At 41.4% G+C, this 17,006-nt stretch overlaps 1 protein-coding gene across 9 annotated transcripts in view; it reads left to right on the forward strand.

Moving 5' to 3' along the window:
* The window catches only part of tenm3 (teneurin transmembrane protein 3), an 822,859-nt gene that overhangs the window by 333,518 nt on the left and 472,335 nt on the right, over positions 1-17,006 (forward strand). The gene's annotated exons all lie outside the window — the stretch shown is intronic.

Genomic DNA, 17,006 nt, shown 5'->3' on the forward strand with positions numbered 1-17,006 from the left:
GATTTCCGCAAAGCATTCTTCCTGGGACGAGGGAGTACAAAATGCTTAAAACTGACAAACAGTCGATTTGAAAAATCCCTCCTTTTTGGGACCACCCTAATCTTGATAGATTTCACCACCAGGGGTGCAAATGAGACATTCTCTATTAGATGCAATGGTTTTCTGTATTGGGACCATGATTTATGTCCTTACTTGTTCACCGGTCCTCATATGGAAGGTATTTTTCCTTGTTGATGTCTCAAGAAGGGTAGAATTACAAGAACACACACACACACTCACACACACATGCACACACACACACACACACACGGGGGGATCAAATATGGGGTGTTTAACTGGCAGGAATAGCTCGACGTGAAGCCCAGTTGCACACAACTCCTCATTGATAATGCATCCATGCTGGGAAGGTCTATATTGTGAGTTGGTGGTAGGGAACCTGCAAATACTTTACTGGTATCACAGTTGGACAGACTGAAATGGCGATAAAGAAAAGAGAACAGAGGCTGACCACTGCGTCCCGACCACTCTTTCAATTACACTCTTACTCTCACTGTAGATCTCCGTATTTTCCAGACCATAGGGCACACCGGATTATAAGGTGCACTGCAGATGAATGGCCCGTTTTCGATTTTTTAAATATATTAGGCGCCCCGGATTATAGGGCGCATCAAAGGGGTCATATTATTATTATGTTTTTTCTAAATGTAAAACACTTCCTTGTGGTCTACATAACATGTAATGGTGGTTTTTTGGTCAAAATTTTGCATAGATGATGTTTTACAGATCATCTTCAAGTCGCTTTCTGACAGTCACTTCCGGATGTGCCATTTTGTGGGCGGTCTTTTTTAAGTGGCTCACCTTCGACAGCGTCTTCTCCCCGTCATCTTTGTTGTAGCGGTGTAGCGTGCAAGGACGGGCGTGGAAGAAGTGTCAAAAGATGGCGCTAACTGTTTTAATGACATTCAGACTTTACTTCAATCAATAACGGAGCAGCATCTCCTCATCCGGAAACAACAACACAGGAAATGTGTCCCGTAAAAAAAACGTCCGACCGGAACTCTCTAATAACTAAAGTTCCTTGGGTGAATAATGTAAACTCACTACACCGGTATGTTTTAGAACTTCCATGGCAAGTTTACTGACAGATATAAGTTAGAACTTTACACTACTTTATATTAGAAATGGCAACAGTGGAGGATGAATGTCCCATAACAAGAAGATAGAGAAAAAGAAGAAGCTTATCAACTACTGTGTCGCCACGGACTACAAAGGCGGACGCGCGCAATTTTTTAGGATTAATGCAGATCCCTAATACAGATCAGCATGTACCAGAAGGTAAGAAAAGTTGCTTTTGCATAATATTAACATGCTCAATGGCCTAGTGGTTAGAGTGTCCGCCCTGAGATCGGTAGGTTGTGAGTTCAAACCCTGTACTCATACCAAAGACCATAAAAATGGAACCCATTACCTCCCTGCTTGGCACTCAGCATCAAGGGTTGGAATTGGGGGTTAAATCACCAAAAATGATTCCCGGGCGTGGCCACCGCTGCTGCTCACTGCTCCCCTCACCTCCCAGGGGGGTGATCAAGGGTGATGGGTCAAATGCAGAGAATACTTTTGCCACACCTAGTGTGTGTGTGACAATCATTGGTACTTTAACTTTAACTTTGACTTAATAATACTCGTATGTCTAATGCGCCGACAATCTAACGGTGCGGTTTCATAGTTTACCGAAGTCCTACTGAAAACATTTTGATAGATTTTTGAGTGCCGTGTGTAATGTTCTATATTTTCAATGGAACATATAAAATGTTGGTGTTGTTTACTTGAGTCATATTGCAGTCTACACCTTTCTCATGTGTGTGACTGCCATCTACTCGTCACACTTATCATTACACCATGTACCAAATACAATTGCTTCGAGGTTGATTCCTTACATTAAGTGCGCCTTATAGTCCGGAAATAACGGTAATTATATTTTTACTATATAAATGTATTTAATATGTTTTATTTTTTGTTACATCAATACAAGCAACAAAGTAGTTTGGGAGCCAAAAGAGAATGCTCTTTTTCAGTAGCGGAGCCAAAGGAACCGGATCCCTGACAAGAGAGCAAATTGCCATCTCAACAGGGATGAGCAATAAGATTGTAATGGCTGGGGGACGCCTGTAGATGCAAGGCATGGATGGATGGATCAGGGCACCATTCAGGAAAATTTATGTTCACTCTTTGACAATTAATTATATATAAAAATCAATACACTATTAACCTATGTGTGAGATGATGCCTATATCATCAGTTTGCATGTGTGTGTGTGATCATAACGTACACATTTATAATAATAAAGCTGTACCTCCAAGGCTGGAAATAATTTGTTCAAGCTGGTTTCAAAACACATGTTCCCAGATAAAGGATAACACTTTTCCATGGTCAGATTTTCTCCCTCGTTAAACCTTTATGACCAGTGCAACCATTTATTTTTTCCACTTAAGCTTTAACGGTCACCAGGTGTAACATTTTTTACCACTGTTAATCGTAAAATGTAAAAACAATAAAGCAAATGACTACTTAGGGATGGGTATTGTTCACATTTGAACCCATACGGTACCAATTCCCGGCACCGGGGGATTGATACCGTATCGGTACTCAACGGTACCAACAACACGTTTGTGTGTGTTGATAAATGTTAATTGTTTATTAATAAATAAATAAAATAAAGTTTAAAATACAAAAAAATTGCTAATAATGATAACCTTACTGTGCAGTTGTTATATCTTGTTTTCTTTTTACATTTCTGAGTCTCATTTGTAAGTATTATAGAGTAGACTTTGCTTGCAGCTGCAATTACAAGACATTAGATGGCAGTAGTGCGTAGGCTACAGCAGAGTCGAGTATAAAGAGAATGTGGCCAACTGGATTTCAGGCAATTTCCTCAATGATTGCTCAAAAGGCACTCACATGACTAGACCACAGAGCGCCACGATTGCTACTAACTTTGAGCTGATCCTGTGTGTTTGCGGCGCTACCTTGTTAGTTTTTCAATGTGTAAAAATGCTCTGTTGTCTTATAACTCGGTGCGCCTAATGTACGGAATAATTTTGGTCGCGCTTACCGACCTCGAAGCTATTTTATTTGGTACATGGTGAAATGATAAGTGTGACCAGTAGATGGCAGTCACACATAAGAGATACGTGTAGACTGCAATATGACTCAAGTAAACAACACCAGCCTTTTATATGTTCCATTGAAAATATAGAACATTACACACGGCGCTCTAAAATCTATCAAAATGTTTTAGTACGACTTTGGTAAGCTATGAAGCCGCACCGCTTGATGAATTGTACTGTGCTTCAACATAGGAGTATTATTATGGTGTGTGTATAAGGTAGAACATATTATCTGGCGTTTTGTTTCGCGATATTATGCAAAATAAACTTTTCGTACTTTCTGGTACCTGCTGATCTGAATCTGGGATCTGCATAAAACCTGAAAATTTTCACGCGTCTGCCTTTGTAGTCCGTGACGACACCGTAGTCTATAAGCTTCTTCTTTTTCTCTATCTTCTTGTTATGGGACATTCATCCTCCGCTGTTGCCATTTCTAATATAAAGTAGTATAAAGTTCTTACTTATATATGTCAGTAAACTCGCCATGAAAGCACTAAAACATACCGGTGTAGTGAGTTTACATTATTCACCCAAGGAACTTAAGTTATTAGAGAGTTCCGGTTGGACTGTTTTTCACGGGACACATTTCCGGTGTTGTTGTTTCCGGATGAGGAGATGCTGCTCCGTTATTGATTGAAGTAAAGTATCAAACAACAGAAGAATAAGTGATTATTACATTTTACAGAAGTGTAGATAGAACATGTTGAAAGAGAAAGTAAGCAGATATTAACAGTAAATGAACAAGTAGATTAATAATTCATTTTCTACCACTTGTCCTTAATAGTTTTGACAAAATAATAGAATGATAAATGACACAATATGTTACTGCATATGTCAGCAGCTAAATTAGGAGCCTTTGTTTGCATACTTAATAATAAAAGACAAGTTGTCTTGTATGTTCACTATTTTATTTAAGGACAAACTTGCAATAAGAAACACATGTTTAATGTACCATAAGATTTTTTGTTAAAATAAAGCCAATAATGCAATGTTTTTGTGGTCCTCTCTGTTTAGAAAAGTACCGAAACAATTTTAGTACCGGTACCAAAATATTGGTATCGTTACAACACTACCCTAGACACATGAGGACTTTAAATATGACCAATGTATGATAAAATGATAGAATGGAAAATGACACAATATGTTACTGCATATGTCAGCAGACTAAATTAGGAGCCTTTGTTTGTTTACTTACTACTAAAAGACAAGTTGTCTTGTATGTTCACTATTTTATTTAAGGACAAAATTGCAATAAGAAACATGTTTAATGTACCCTAAGATTTTTTGTTAAAATAAATCCAAATTAAGAATTTTTGTGGTCCCTTTTGACCGAAAAGTACTGAAAAGTACTGAAATACATTTTGGTACCGGTACCAAAATATTGGTATCGGTACAACACTCCAATGGAGATATGTTGTCTTGTAGGGACTTCCATTTGCTCTGCTCTTAGAAAAACAGACACAAAACTATTTTTATTGTCAACGATGGACAAGATGTAATAAAACATGTTTGACTTGTTTCCTGAACATAATACAGCTCTTCTTTGAACGCACAACACTTTCCCGTGATCTGCTGTATGTAGCAATGATGGACATTAAAAAGGGTAGTTGTATTTTATTTCCACAAATTCAAATCCAGCATATCTACCCATTGTAAACACATAATGGTGAACGCTTGCAGTAAGGCACTGGACCCGTTTCAAGTTGAGGCTATGTCGTGCAAATTTAGCACACTTTACTCTGCCACCTTAAGCGCGTTACAGCTCTCTTTGTGTTTTGATTTGGATGGTTTTGTTCATAAAGACATAGTGGAATGCTTTGTGTTCCCTTTTGTAAGCCTACCTCTTTGGGGAAATGGAAGCAGTTGCATTGCCTGTCAATGAGCCTTTTTTTGCTATTAGCCTACGAGTCCTGCTTTTGCCTTGCTGGATGTGTCTTTATCATCAGTTTCTATGTGATCATTCTCCTAACCGCTGCTAAAATATGTTCATCCTTGTTGGAAAATGTGGCCAATTGTGGTGTTGTTATGTCATATCTTTCTTTGGACAACTAATACACCTGCTGAAGACAGTGTATGTACAAAATTCAAACATTATTATAACATAATACCATCACCAAACATTTTTTCATAATTGTATTTTTTAATACGCTGAAAAAAGTGTGTGTGTGTACATATATATATATATATATATATATATATATATATATATATATATATATATATATATATATATATATATATATATATATATATACACACACACACACACTTTTTTCAGCGTATTAGATTAATTTTAGAATTTTTTTTACCCCACATCTTTTACATTTACACAAATGATATATATATGTGTATATATATACATAAATATAAACATATATATACATACACACTTATATATACATACATATATATATATATAAAAATAAATATATGTATATATATATATATATATATATATATATATGTATATATATATATGTGTATATGTATACATACACACTTATACATACATGTATATGTACATATATATATATATATATATATATATATGTATATATATATATATATATATATATATATATATATATATATATATATATATATATATATATATATATATATATATATGTGTGTGTGTGTGTGTATATATACGTATGTATATATGTATATATATGTGTGTGTATATATATATATATATATATATATATATATATATATATATATATATATATTAGAAAAAAACGTATTTTTCTGAGTATAAGTCACACCGGAGTATAAGTCGCACCTGCCGAAAATGCATAATAAAGAAGGAAAAAAAAAAAAAAAAGTCGCACTGGAGTGTAAGTCACATTTTTTGGGGAAATGTATTTGATAAAAGCCAACACCAAGAATAGACATTTGAAAGGCAATTTAAAATAAATAAAGAAAAGTGAACAACAGGCTGAATAAGTGTACGATATATGAGGCATAAATAACCAACTGAGAACGTGCCTGGTATGTTAACGTAACATATTATGGTAAGAGTCATTCAAATAACTATAACATATAGAACATGCTATACGTTTACCAAACAATCTGTCACTCCTAATCGCTGAATCCCATGAAATCTTATACGTCTAGTCTCTTACGTGAATGAGCTAAATAATATTATTTGATATGTCACGGTAATGTGTTAATAATTTCACACATAAGTCGCTCCTGAGTATAAGTATATATATATATATATATATATATATATATCTCCTCTCTGAGCTGCCTCTCTGAGCTGCCACCTTAACGTGGTAGAGGAGTTTGCGTGTCCCAATGATCCTAGGAGCTATGTTGTCCGGGGGCTTCTATGCCCCCTGGTAGGGTCTCCCAAGGCAAACTGGTCCTAGGTGAGGGATCAGACAAAGAGCAGCTCGAAGACCTCTATGAAGAACACGAACAAGGAACCCAGATTTCCCTCGCCCGGACGCGGGTCACCGGGGCCCTCCTCTGGAGCCAGGCCCGGAGGTGTGGCACGATGGCGAGCGCCTGGTGGCCGGGCCTGTCCCCATGGGGCCCGGCCGGGCACAGCCCGAAGAGGCAACGTGGGTCCCCCCTCCAATGGGCTCACCACCCATAGCAGGGGTCATAGAGGTCGGGTGCGATGTGAGCTGGGCGGAAGCCGAAGGCAGGGCACTTGGCGGTCCGATCCTCGGCTACAGAAGCTAGCTCTTGGGACGTGGAACGTCACCTCGCTGGGGGGGAAGGAGCCTGAGCTAGTGCGTGAGGTGGAGAAGTTCCGGCTAGATATAGTCGGACTCACTTCGACGCACAGCAAGGGCTCTGGAACCAGTTCTCTTGACAGGGGCTGGACTCTCTTCCACTCTGGCGTTGCCAGCAATGAGAGGCGACGGGCTGGGGTGGCAATTCTTGTTTCCCCTCGGCTCAAAGCCTGCACGTTGGAGTTCAACCCGGTGGACGAGAGGGTAGCCTCCCTCCGCCTTCGGGTGGGGGGACGGGTCCTGACTGTTGTTTGCGCTTACGCGCCCAACGGCAGTTCAGATTACCCACCCTTTTTGGATTCACTCGAGGGAGTACTGGAGAGTGCTCCCCCGGGTGATTCCCTCGTTCTACTGGGGGACTTCAACGCTCATGTTGGCAACGACAGTGAAACCTGGAGAGGCGTGATTGGGAAGAATGGCCGCCCGGATCTGAACCCGAGTGGTGTTTTGTTATTGGACTTTTGTGCTCGTCACGGATTGTCAATAACAAACACCATGTTCAAACATAAGGGTGTCCATATGTGCACTTGGCACCAGGACACCCTAGGCCGCAGTTCCATGATCGACTTTGTAGTTGTGTCATCGGATTTGCGGCCTCATGTTTTGGACACTCGGGTGAAGAGAGGGGCGGAGCTTTCTACCGATCACCACCTGGTGGTGAGTTGGCTGCGATGGTGGGGGAGGATGCCGGACAGACCTGGCAGGCCCAAACGCATTGTGAGGGTTTGCTGGGAACGTCTAGCAGAGTCTCCTGTCAGAGAGAGTTTCAATTCCCACCTCCGGAAGAACTTTGAACATGTCACGAGGGAGGCGCTGGACATTGAGTCCGAGTGGACGATGTTCCGTACCTCTGTTGTCGGGGCGGCCGATTGGAGCTGTGGCCGCAGGGTAGTTGGTGCCTGTCGTGGCGGTAATCCTAGAACCCGTTGGTGGACACCGGCGGTGAGGGATGCCGTCAAGCTGAAGAAGGAGTCCTATCGGGTTCTTTTGGCTCATGGGACTCCTGACGCAGCAGACAGGTACCGACAGGCCAAGCGGTGTGCGGCTTCAGCGGTCGCGGAGGCAAAAACTCGGACATGGGAGGAGTTCGGTGAGGCCATGGAAAAAGACTTCCGGACGGCTTCGAAGCAATTCTGGACCACCATCCGCCGCCTCAGGAAGGGGAAGCAGTGCAGTGTCAACACCGTGTATGGTGGGGATGGTGCTCTGTTGACCTCGACTGCGGATGTTGTGGATCGGTGGAGAGAATACTTCGAAGACCTCCTCAATCCTACCAGCACGTCTTCCTATGAGGAAGCAGGGCCTGGGGAATCTGTGGTGGGCTCTCCTATTTCTGGGGCTGAGGTTGCCGAGGTAGTTAAAAAGCTCCTCGGTGGCAAGGCCCCGGGGGTGGATGAGATCCGCCCGGAGTTCCTTAAGGCTCTGGATGTTGTGGGGCTGTCTTGGTTGACAAGACTCTGCAACATCGCGTGGACATCGGGGGCGGTACCTCTGGATTGGCAGACCGGGGTGGTGGTTCCTCTCTTTAAGAAGGGGAACCGGAGGGTGTGTTCCAACTATCGTGGGATCACACTCCTCAGCCTTCCCGGTAAGGTCTATTCAGGTGTACTGGAGAGGAGGCTACGCCGGATAGTCGAACCTCGGATTCAGGAGGAACAGTGTGGTTTTCGTCCTGGTCGTGGAACTGTGGACCAGCTCTATACTCTCGGCAGGGTCCTTGAGGGTGCATGGGAGTTTGCCCAACCAGTCTACATGTGCTTTGTGGACTTGGAGAAGGCATTCGACCGTGTACCCCGGGAAGTCCTGTGGGGAGTGCTCAGAGAGTATGGGGTAACGGACTGTCTTATTGTGGCGGTTCGCTCCCTGTATAATCGGTGTCAGAGCTTGGTCCGCATTGCCGGCAGTAAGTCGGACACGTTTCCAGTGAGGGTTGGACTCCGCCAGGGCTGCTCTTTGTCACCGATTCTGTTCATAACCTTTATGGACAGAATTTCTAGGCGCAGTCAGGGCGTTGAGGGTATCTGGTTTGGTGGCTGCAGGATTAGGTCTCTGCTTTTTGCAGATGATGTGGTCCTGATGGCTTCATCTGGCCAAGATCTTCAGCTCTCACTGGATCGGTTCGCAGCCGAGTGTGAAGCGACTGGGATGAGAATCAGTACCTCCAAATCCGAGTCCATGGTTCTCGCCCGGAAAAGGGTGGAGTGCCATCTCCGGGTTGGGGAGGAGATCTTGCCCCAAGTGGAGGAGTTCAAGTACCTCGGAGTCTTGTTCACGAGTGAGGGAAGAGTGGATCGTGAGATCGACAGGCGGATCGGTGCGGCATCTTCAGTAATGCGGACGCTGTATCGATCCGTTGTGGTGAAGAAGGAGCTGAGCCAGAAGGCAAAGCTCTCGATTTACCGGTCGATCTACGTTCCCATCCTCACCTATGGTCATGAGCTTTGGGTCATGACCGAAAGGACAAGATCACGGGTACAAGCGGCCGAAATGAGTTTCCTCCGCCGGGTGGCGGGGCTCTCCCTTAGAGATAGGGTGAGAAGCTCTGCCATCCGGGGGGAGCTCAAAGTAAAGCCGCTGCTCCTCCATATCGAGAGGAGCCAGATGAGGTGGTTCGGGCATCTGGTCAGGATGCCACCCGAACGCCTCCCTCGGGAGGTGTTTCGGGCACGTCCGACCGGTAGGAGGCCACGGGGAAGACCCAGGACACGTTGGGAAGACTATGTCTCCCGGCTGGCCTGGGAACGCCTCGGGATCCACCGGGAGGAGCTGGACGAAGTGGCTGGGGAGAGGGAAGTCTGGGCTTCCCTGCTTAGGCTGCTGCCCCCGCGACCCGACCTCGGATAAGCGGAAGAAGATGGATGGATGGATGGATATATATATATATATATATATATATATATATATATATATATATATATATATGTATGTATATATGTATATATGTATATATGTGTGTGTATATATATATATATATATATATATATATATATATATATATATATATATATATATATAGATTAATGTTGCTTTGTGTATTATTGTATCTCTTTGAAAATGTAGCAGATTAGTTAAGTTCAATATTTGTGGTTTCTGTGGTTTCTAAAAAAAAAAAGCATATAACCACCATGCATGTGACCTGACATATCAATGTTCTATGTGTATACAACTTACCTTTTTGTAGTGTAATGAACTAATGAAGCATACTTTTTAAATTATGTCCAGGGTTTCCCCCAGCTTGTCAACATACTTATGGCAAGTATCATATAATTTGTATAAATAGGGATGATGCATATATATTTTCTCTAAAAAGGCTTAACCATGCACATACATTTAAGAACAATAGTTGCTAATCATTACACACAACGCTCAAAAATCCATCAAAATGTTTTAATACGACTTTGGTAAGCTATGACGCTTGATGGATTGTACTGTGCTTCAACATAGGAGTATTATTATGGTGTATGTATAAGGTAAGACATATTATCTGGTGTTTTGTTTCGCAATATTATGCAAAAGCAACTTTTCTTCCCTTCTGGTACCTGCTAATTTGTATTTGGGATCTACATAAGTCCTGAAAATTTGCGCGCTTCCGCCTTTGTAGTCCTTACTGACACCGTAGTCGATAAGCTTCTTCTTTTTCTCTATATTCTTGCTATGGGACATTCATCTTCCGCTGTTGCCATTTCTAATATAAAGTAGTGTGAAGTTATTTCTTATATCTGTCAGTAAACTCACCATGAAAGCGCTAAAACATACCGGTGTAGTGAGTTTACATTATTCACCCAAGGAACTTTAGTTATTAGAGAGTTCCGGTCGGACGGTTTTTCACGGGACACATTTCCGGTGTTGTTTCCGGATGAGGAGATGCTGCTCCGTTATTGATTGAAGTAAAGTGTGAATGTCATTAAAACAGTTAGCTCCATCTTTTGACACTTCTTCCACCCCCGTCCTTGCACGCTACACCGTTACAACAAAGATGACGGGGAGAAGACGCTGTCGAAGGTGAGCCACGTAAATAAGACCGCCCACAAAACGGCGCGTCCTGAAGCGACTGTCAGAAAGCGGCCAGAAGATGATCTGTAAAACATCATCTATGCAACATTTTGACCAAAGAACCACCATTACATGTTATGTAGACCACAAGGACGTGTTTTACATTTTAAAAAAAAAAAGAAAAAAAGACCCCTTTAATGCTCCTTATAATCCGATGTGTCTTTTGTATGAAAATAGACCTGACCCTATGCACCCTATGGTTCGGAAAATATGGTATTTCATTATTATGGGCTACACTAAAAAATGCAATTCACTAGCAGTAGAAAATTCTAACATAAATACAAATAGACGGACATTGAAAGAGTAAAATAAACCCAATATTGGGTGTAATAATAGATGAGAAAATGAACTGAAAATGTCATTAACAATATTTATACAACATTAAGTGGCAAGAAATACATCAGTAATGAAAAAAGACAAATTTCTTCTGGACCAAAAATCTCTCCATATTTTTCACTCGCCAATGTTACCATATCTAAGTTAGTGTGCAGAAATATGGGGAAATAAAAAGTACAAAAGTACACTTATTCACTTACCATGTTACAAAACAGAAAGATCAGTATTTCTTATGTATGACTGCCATCTACAATAGGGCCCCACAGCACACTGGATTCCAGTTAATTGAAATACCACAACACTGGATATCGTTCAGATAAGTTACATTTAAGAACGTGCACATGATGTACGCATTTTCCGCGCATGCGTACTAGGTCGCGTTGCGCCGGCTGACGGAGGGGACGAGGGAGTCTTAAACGACGGCCTTGTGTGTGTGTGAACGGCACCGTGCCCCCCCCCCCCCTCTCAGTGAGCTGAGGAGTCCCCCAAGGCAGTATATTGGGGCCTTTAGTATTCCTGGTATACATAAACGACTTGTCATCGGCATGCGACTGTGAATTGTTCTTGTTTGCGGATGACTCGGCCCTGCTGGTATCAGACAAGGACAAGTCACAGGTGGAGAAAATCCTCAGTGCTGAACTCTGTAGAATTTGCACCTGGCTCACTGACAACAAGCTATCTATACACTTGGGTAAAACAGAATCCATCCTGTTTGGGTCCCACATCAACCTTAAGAAAGTCAATGACTTCACTATAAAAGTGGGTGACATTGTTATCACCAGGAAAGATGAGGTCACCTACCTAGGTTCCATTCTAGAGGCTAATCTTTCCTGTGATAAAATGGCAACCAAGATAATCAAAAAGGTCAACCAACGAACGAGATTTCTCTATAGAATCTCCTCTCTGGTCAACAAAAGCACCATGAGGGTTCTGGCGGGAACTCTCGTTCAACCCTTTTTCGACTACGCATGCACCTCCTGGTACCCTAGCACCTCCAAAACCCTCAAATCTAGACTCCAAACATCCCAGAACAAGCTAGTCAGATTACTTCTAGACCTCCACCCCAGATCCCACCTCACTCCTACCCACTTCTCCAAAGTGGGCTGGCTCAGGGTGGAGGACAGAGTAAAACAACTTGCACTGAACCTAGTCTATAAAATCCGCTACACCTCCGTGATACCGAAGTACATGTCAAACTACTTCCTTAACGTAAATGACCGCCATAACCACAACACCAGGGGGAGCTCCACTAACCACGTTAAACCCAGATTCCGATCTAACAAAGGTCTTAACTCATTCTGTTTCTATGCCACATCAATGTGGAATGCGCTCCCAACAGGTATAAAAGAAAGGACATCTCTATCCTCCTTCAAAACCGCAATAAAAGTACACCTCCAGGCAACTTCAACCCTAAACTAACACCCTCCCCGGATTGTTGTTAATCAAATGTAAACAATCAAATGCAGATATTTTTCTTATGCCTTCTGATCTCTCTCTCTCTCTCTCTATGTCCACTACTTGCTGTACATATCCTACCAAGTCAGACCTACACTGTTTCAATATCCATTTCTCTGTTGTCAATTGTTGATGACTGATGATAACAACCAAACCTAACCCCCCTCCCCCCCTCCACACCCCGAATTGTAAATAATTTAACGTATACACTCTGATGATTATCTTGTGTGATGACTGTATTATGATGATAGTATATATGATAGTATATATCTGTATCATGAATCAATTTAAGTGGACCCCGACTTAAACAAGTTGAAAAACTTATTCGGGTGTTACCATTTAGTGGTCAATTGTACGGAATATGTACTTCACTGTGCAACCTACTAATAAAAGTCTCAATCGATCAAAAGGTTAGGTTGGATTTACCCTGGATAACCTTAGACACCCCTGACCTACTGGATTTATCCTCATGTAGCAGGCTCCAACGGGACAGTTTCGTCAAGCTAAAGCTAAAGCCAATGAGCTAAAGGCCCTGAGCTGTCAACTCACTGTCCAGTGCAACTCTTGAGGTCTAGGTCAGGGGTGTCATACTTATTTTAGATGGAGAAAAATCTACTTCTAAGTGGGCCGGATAACTTAAAAATAAAGACAACTTCAAATTGTTTTCTTTGCTTAAAAATAGAACAAGCACAATCTGAAAATGCACAAATCATAATGTTGTTGGGGTTTTTTTTTACACTTACATGTGGCGGTTAATAGTTTTCTATCTTTTTTAGTGGTTATTTTAATTTTCTCAATACATTATGTAATAATGTGCATCAGTCAACTCATTGCTGTTAATTTTCAATCTATCAAGATAAAAAAATATAATATCAAAATCAAATTACAGGTTGTTATTTATGTAGTTTGCTAATTTTCCTCAACTGATGTACTAACATGTGGTTTATTTTTTTCTACATATGTAGCATCATCTACAGAGATACAAATAAATTGCTATTGTGACATCTAGTGGACACATTTAGAACAGCAGTTTCTTTCATTCAAAAATTTCGGTTCATTTTTATACTTAGCAAACTCATCCCGGGGGTCGGATAAAACCTGTTCGCGGGCCCCATCCGGCCTTACGTTTGACATCCATGGTCTAGGCTTTGTGAAGTTTGCATGATGTACTAATGCACAGCCCCACGAGCCGGCTAACTGGCATCCATTACACACACTCCTTCTCTTTCTTTCTTCTTTTTTATACAGCTGCCTTCAAACACACACACACACACACACACACACACACACACACACACACACACACACACACACACACACACACACACACACACGCACACGCACACACGTTATTGTATTTGTTACCTTCTTGAGACGACTTTACGACCACCCTTTCTAGATATATAAAGATTTGTATTTGCAACATTATTAATATATACATACTATGCAAATATAACAAAGCTTGTTGTGAAAAATGAGTTGGAATTTTACAAGAAAAAGGTCACAGTTTCACTAGAAAACTTTAGAATTTCGGCAGTATTATAATAAAAGTCACAATTGTACTCAACGATAGTCAACACTTTACAAGTAAAACTGAACATTTGTGTAATGTTATGATGCAAGAAAAAGCTTAAAATTTTGACAATTTTAATTTTACTCAACCCATCCATCCATCCATCTTCTTCCACTTATCCGAGGTCGGGTCGCGGGGGCAGCAGCCTAAGCAGGGAAGCCCAGACTTCCCTCTCCCCAGCCACTTCGTCCAGCTCTTCCCGGGGGATCCCGAGGCGTTCCCAGGCCAGCCGGGAGACATAGTCTTCCCAACGTGTCCTGGGTCTTCCCCGTGGCTTCCTACTGGTCGGACGTGCCCTAAACACCTTCCTAGGGAGGCGTTCGGGTAGCATCCTGACCAGATGCCCGAACCACCTCATCTGGCTCCTCTCGATGTGGAGGAGCAGCGGCTTTACTTTGAGCTCCCCCCGGATGGCTCAACAAAAGTCACAATTTTATAAGAAAACTTTAAAATGTTGGCAATATTATAATAATAACTGGAATTTTACATGGCAAAATTATGACAAAAGTCATAATTTCACTAAAAAAATGTCACTATTTTACAAGAACATAAAAAAAATGGCAATATTGTGATAAAAGTCAGAGTTTTGTATGACAAATGTCACCATTTTGCAAATTAAAAAATAATAATTTTATATTAAAAAGGTAATAATTTTACGAGAAAATATTGCAATATTACAGAAACAGAAATAATATGAGAAATTGTTACCAATTTTATAAGAAAAAAGTCGACACAATGTTAGAAAAAGACTTATTTTAGTTCATTTATTTTTATTTTCATTTTTTGTTTGTAATTGTTTTTTAGTTATTACAGTATGTCTCTCTATATATATTTATTTATTTTTTTTAATTTATTTTGGCCAAAGGGGGCGCATTTTAATTTCTTACACACACTTGTTATTACATATGTTGGCCAGAGGGGGAGCGCTTCAATTTTTTTACACACACTCGTTATTTCATATGTTGACCAGAGGGGGAGCACTTTTAAAACCCATCCATCCATCCATTTTTTTACCGCTTGTCCCTTTTGGGGTCGCGAGGGGGGGCCTATCTCAGCTGCATTTGGGCGGAAGACAGGGTACACCCTGGGGCCAACACAGATAGACAGACAACATTCACACTCACATTCACACACTAGGGCCAATTTAGTGTTGCCAATCAACCTATCCCCAGGTGTATGTCTTTGGAGGTGGGAGGAAGCCGGAGTACCCGGAGGGAACCCACGCAGTCACGGGGTGAACATGCAAATTCCACACTGAAAGATCCCAGGACCTTCGTATTGTGAGGCACATGCACATGCAGGGGTTACCCTGTGCCACCGTGCAGCCCACTTTTAAAACCAACCCAGTCAATTTGCAAAATCCCTCCTTTTTGGGACCACCCTAATCTTGATAGATTCCACCACCAGGGGTGCAAATTAGACATTCTCTATTAGATGCAATGGTTTTCCGTATTGGGACCATGATTTATGTCCTAACTCAGGGGTAGGGAACCTATGGCTCTGGAGCCAGATGTAGCTCTTTTGATGACCGCATCTGGCTCTCAGATAAATCTTAGCTGGCATTGCTTAACACGATAAGTCAGTGTTTTTTAACCTTTTCTGAGCCAATGCACATTTTTTTCATTGAAAAAATTCTGAGGCACACCACCAGCAGAAAACATAAAAAAATGAAACTCAGTAGCCGATATTGACAATAAAAAGTCGTTCTCGCAATTGTTGGATATGAATTGAAACCATAACCAAGCATGCATCACTATAACTCTTGTCTCAATGTAGGTGTACTGTCACCACCTGTCACATCACGCCGTAACTTATTTGGAGTTTTTTGGTGTTTTCCTGTGTGTCTTGCGCTCCTCTTTTGTTGGTATTTTCCTGTAGCAGTTTCATGTCTTCCTTGAATGCTATTCCCCACACCTGCTTTGTTTTCGCAATCAAGACTATTTAAGTTGTGCGGACGCTCTCCTTCTTTGTGGTGACATTGTTGATTGTCATGCCATGTACGGATGTACTTTGTGGACGCCGTCTGCTCCACGCGCTGTAAGTCTTTGCTGTCGTCCAGCATTCTGTTTTTGTTTACTTTGCAGCCAGTTTAGTTTTAGTTTCGTTGTGCTTTAATGCCTTTTCTTAGCGGCACTTAACGGCACTCGCCTTTTGTTTATTTTTGGTTTAAGTGTTGGATACCTTTTTACCTACACGCTGCCTCCCGCATATTGTACTCACAACAAACCATGTTCCCGACATCTACAAAGCAATTAGCTACCTGCTGCCACCTACTGATATGGAAGAGTATTACACGGTTACTCTGCCGAGCTCTAGACAGCACCGACACTCAACAACGGCACATTTTTTAATCATAGTTACTGGTTTGCAAAAAATATTTTTAACCCAATTAGGTGAAATTACGTAATCTCCCACGGCACACCAGACTGTATCTAACAGCACACGACTGTGGCACAGTGGTTGAAAAACACAGCGATAAGTACTGAATAATTCCGCTGGTAATCAAAGTGTTAAAAGTAACGTTGAAAATATAAAACATTCTCATGCATTTTAATCCATCTATCCGTTTACTACCGCACCTGTTCAAGAAGTCGCATTAATGGTAAGAACTATTTGATTCATTATCGGTGAGCTTCAGAATAACAATGTTATTAAAAAAGAAGAATAAACTTA

Source organism: Nerophis lumbriciformis, linkage group LG27, assembly GCF_033978685.3.
Source record: "Nerophis lumbriciformis linkage group LG27, RoL_Nlum_v2.1, whole genome shotgun sequence".
NCBI lineage: Eukaryota > Metazoa > Chordata > Actinopteri > Syngnathiformes > Syngnathidae > Nerophis > Nerophis lumbriciformis.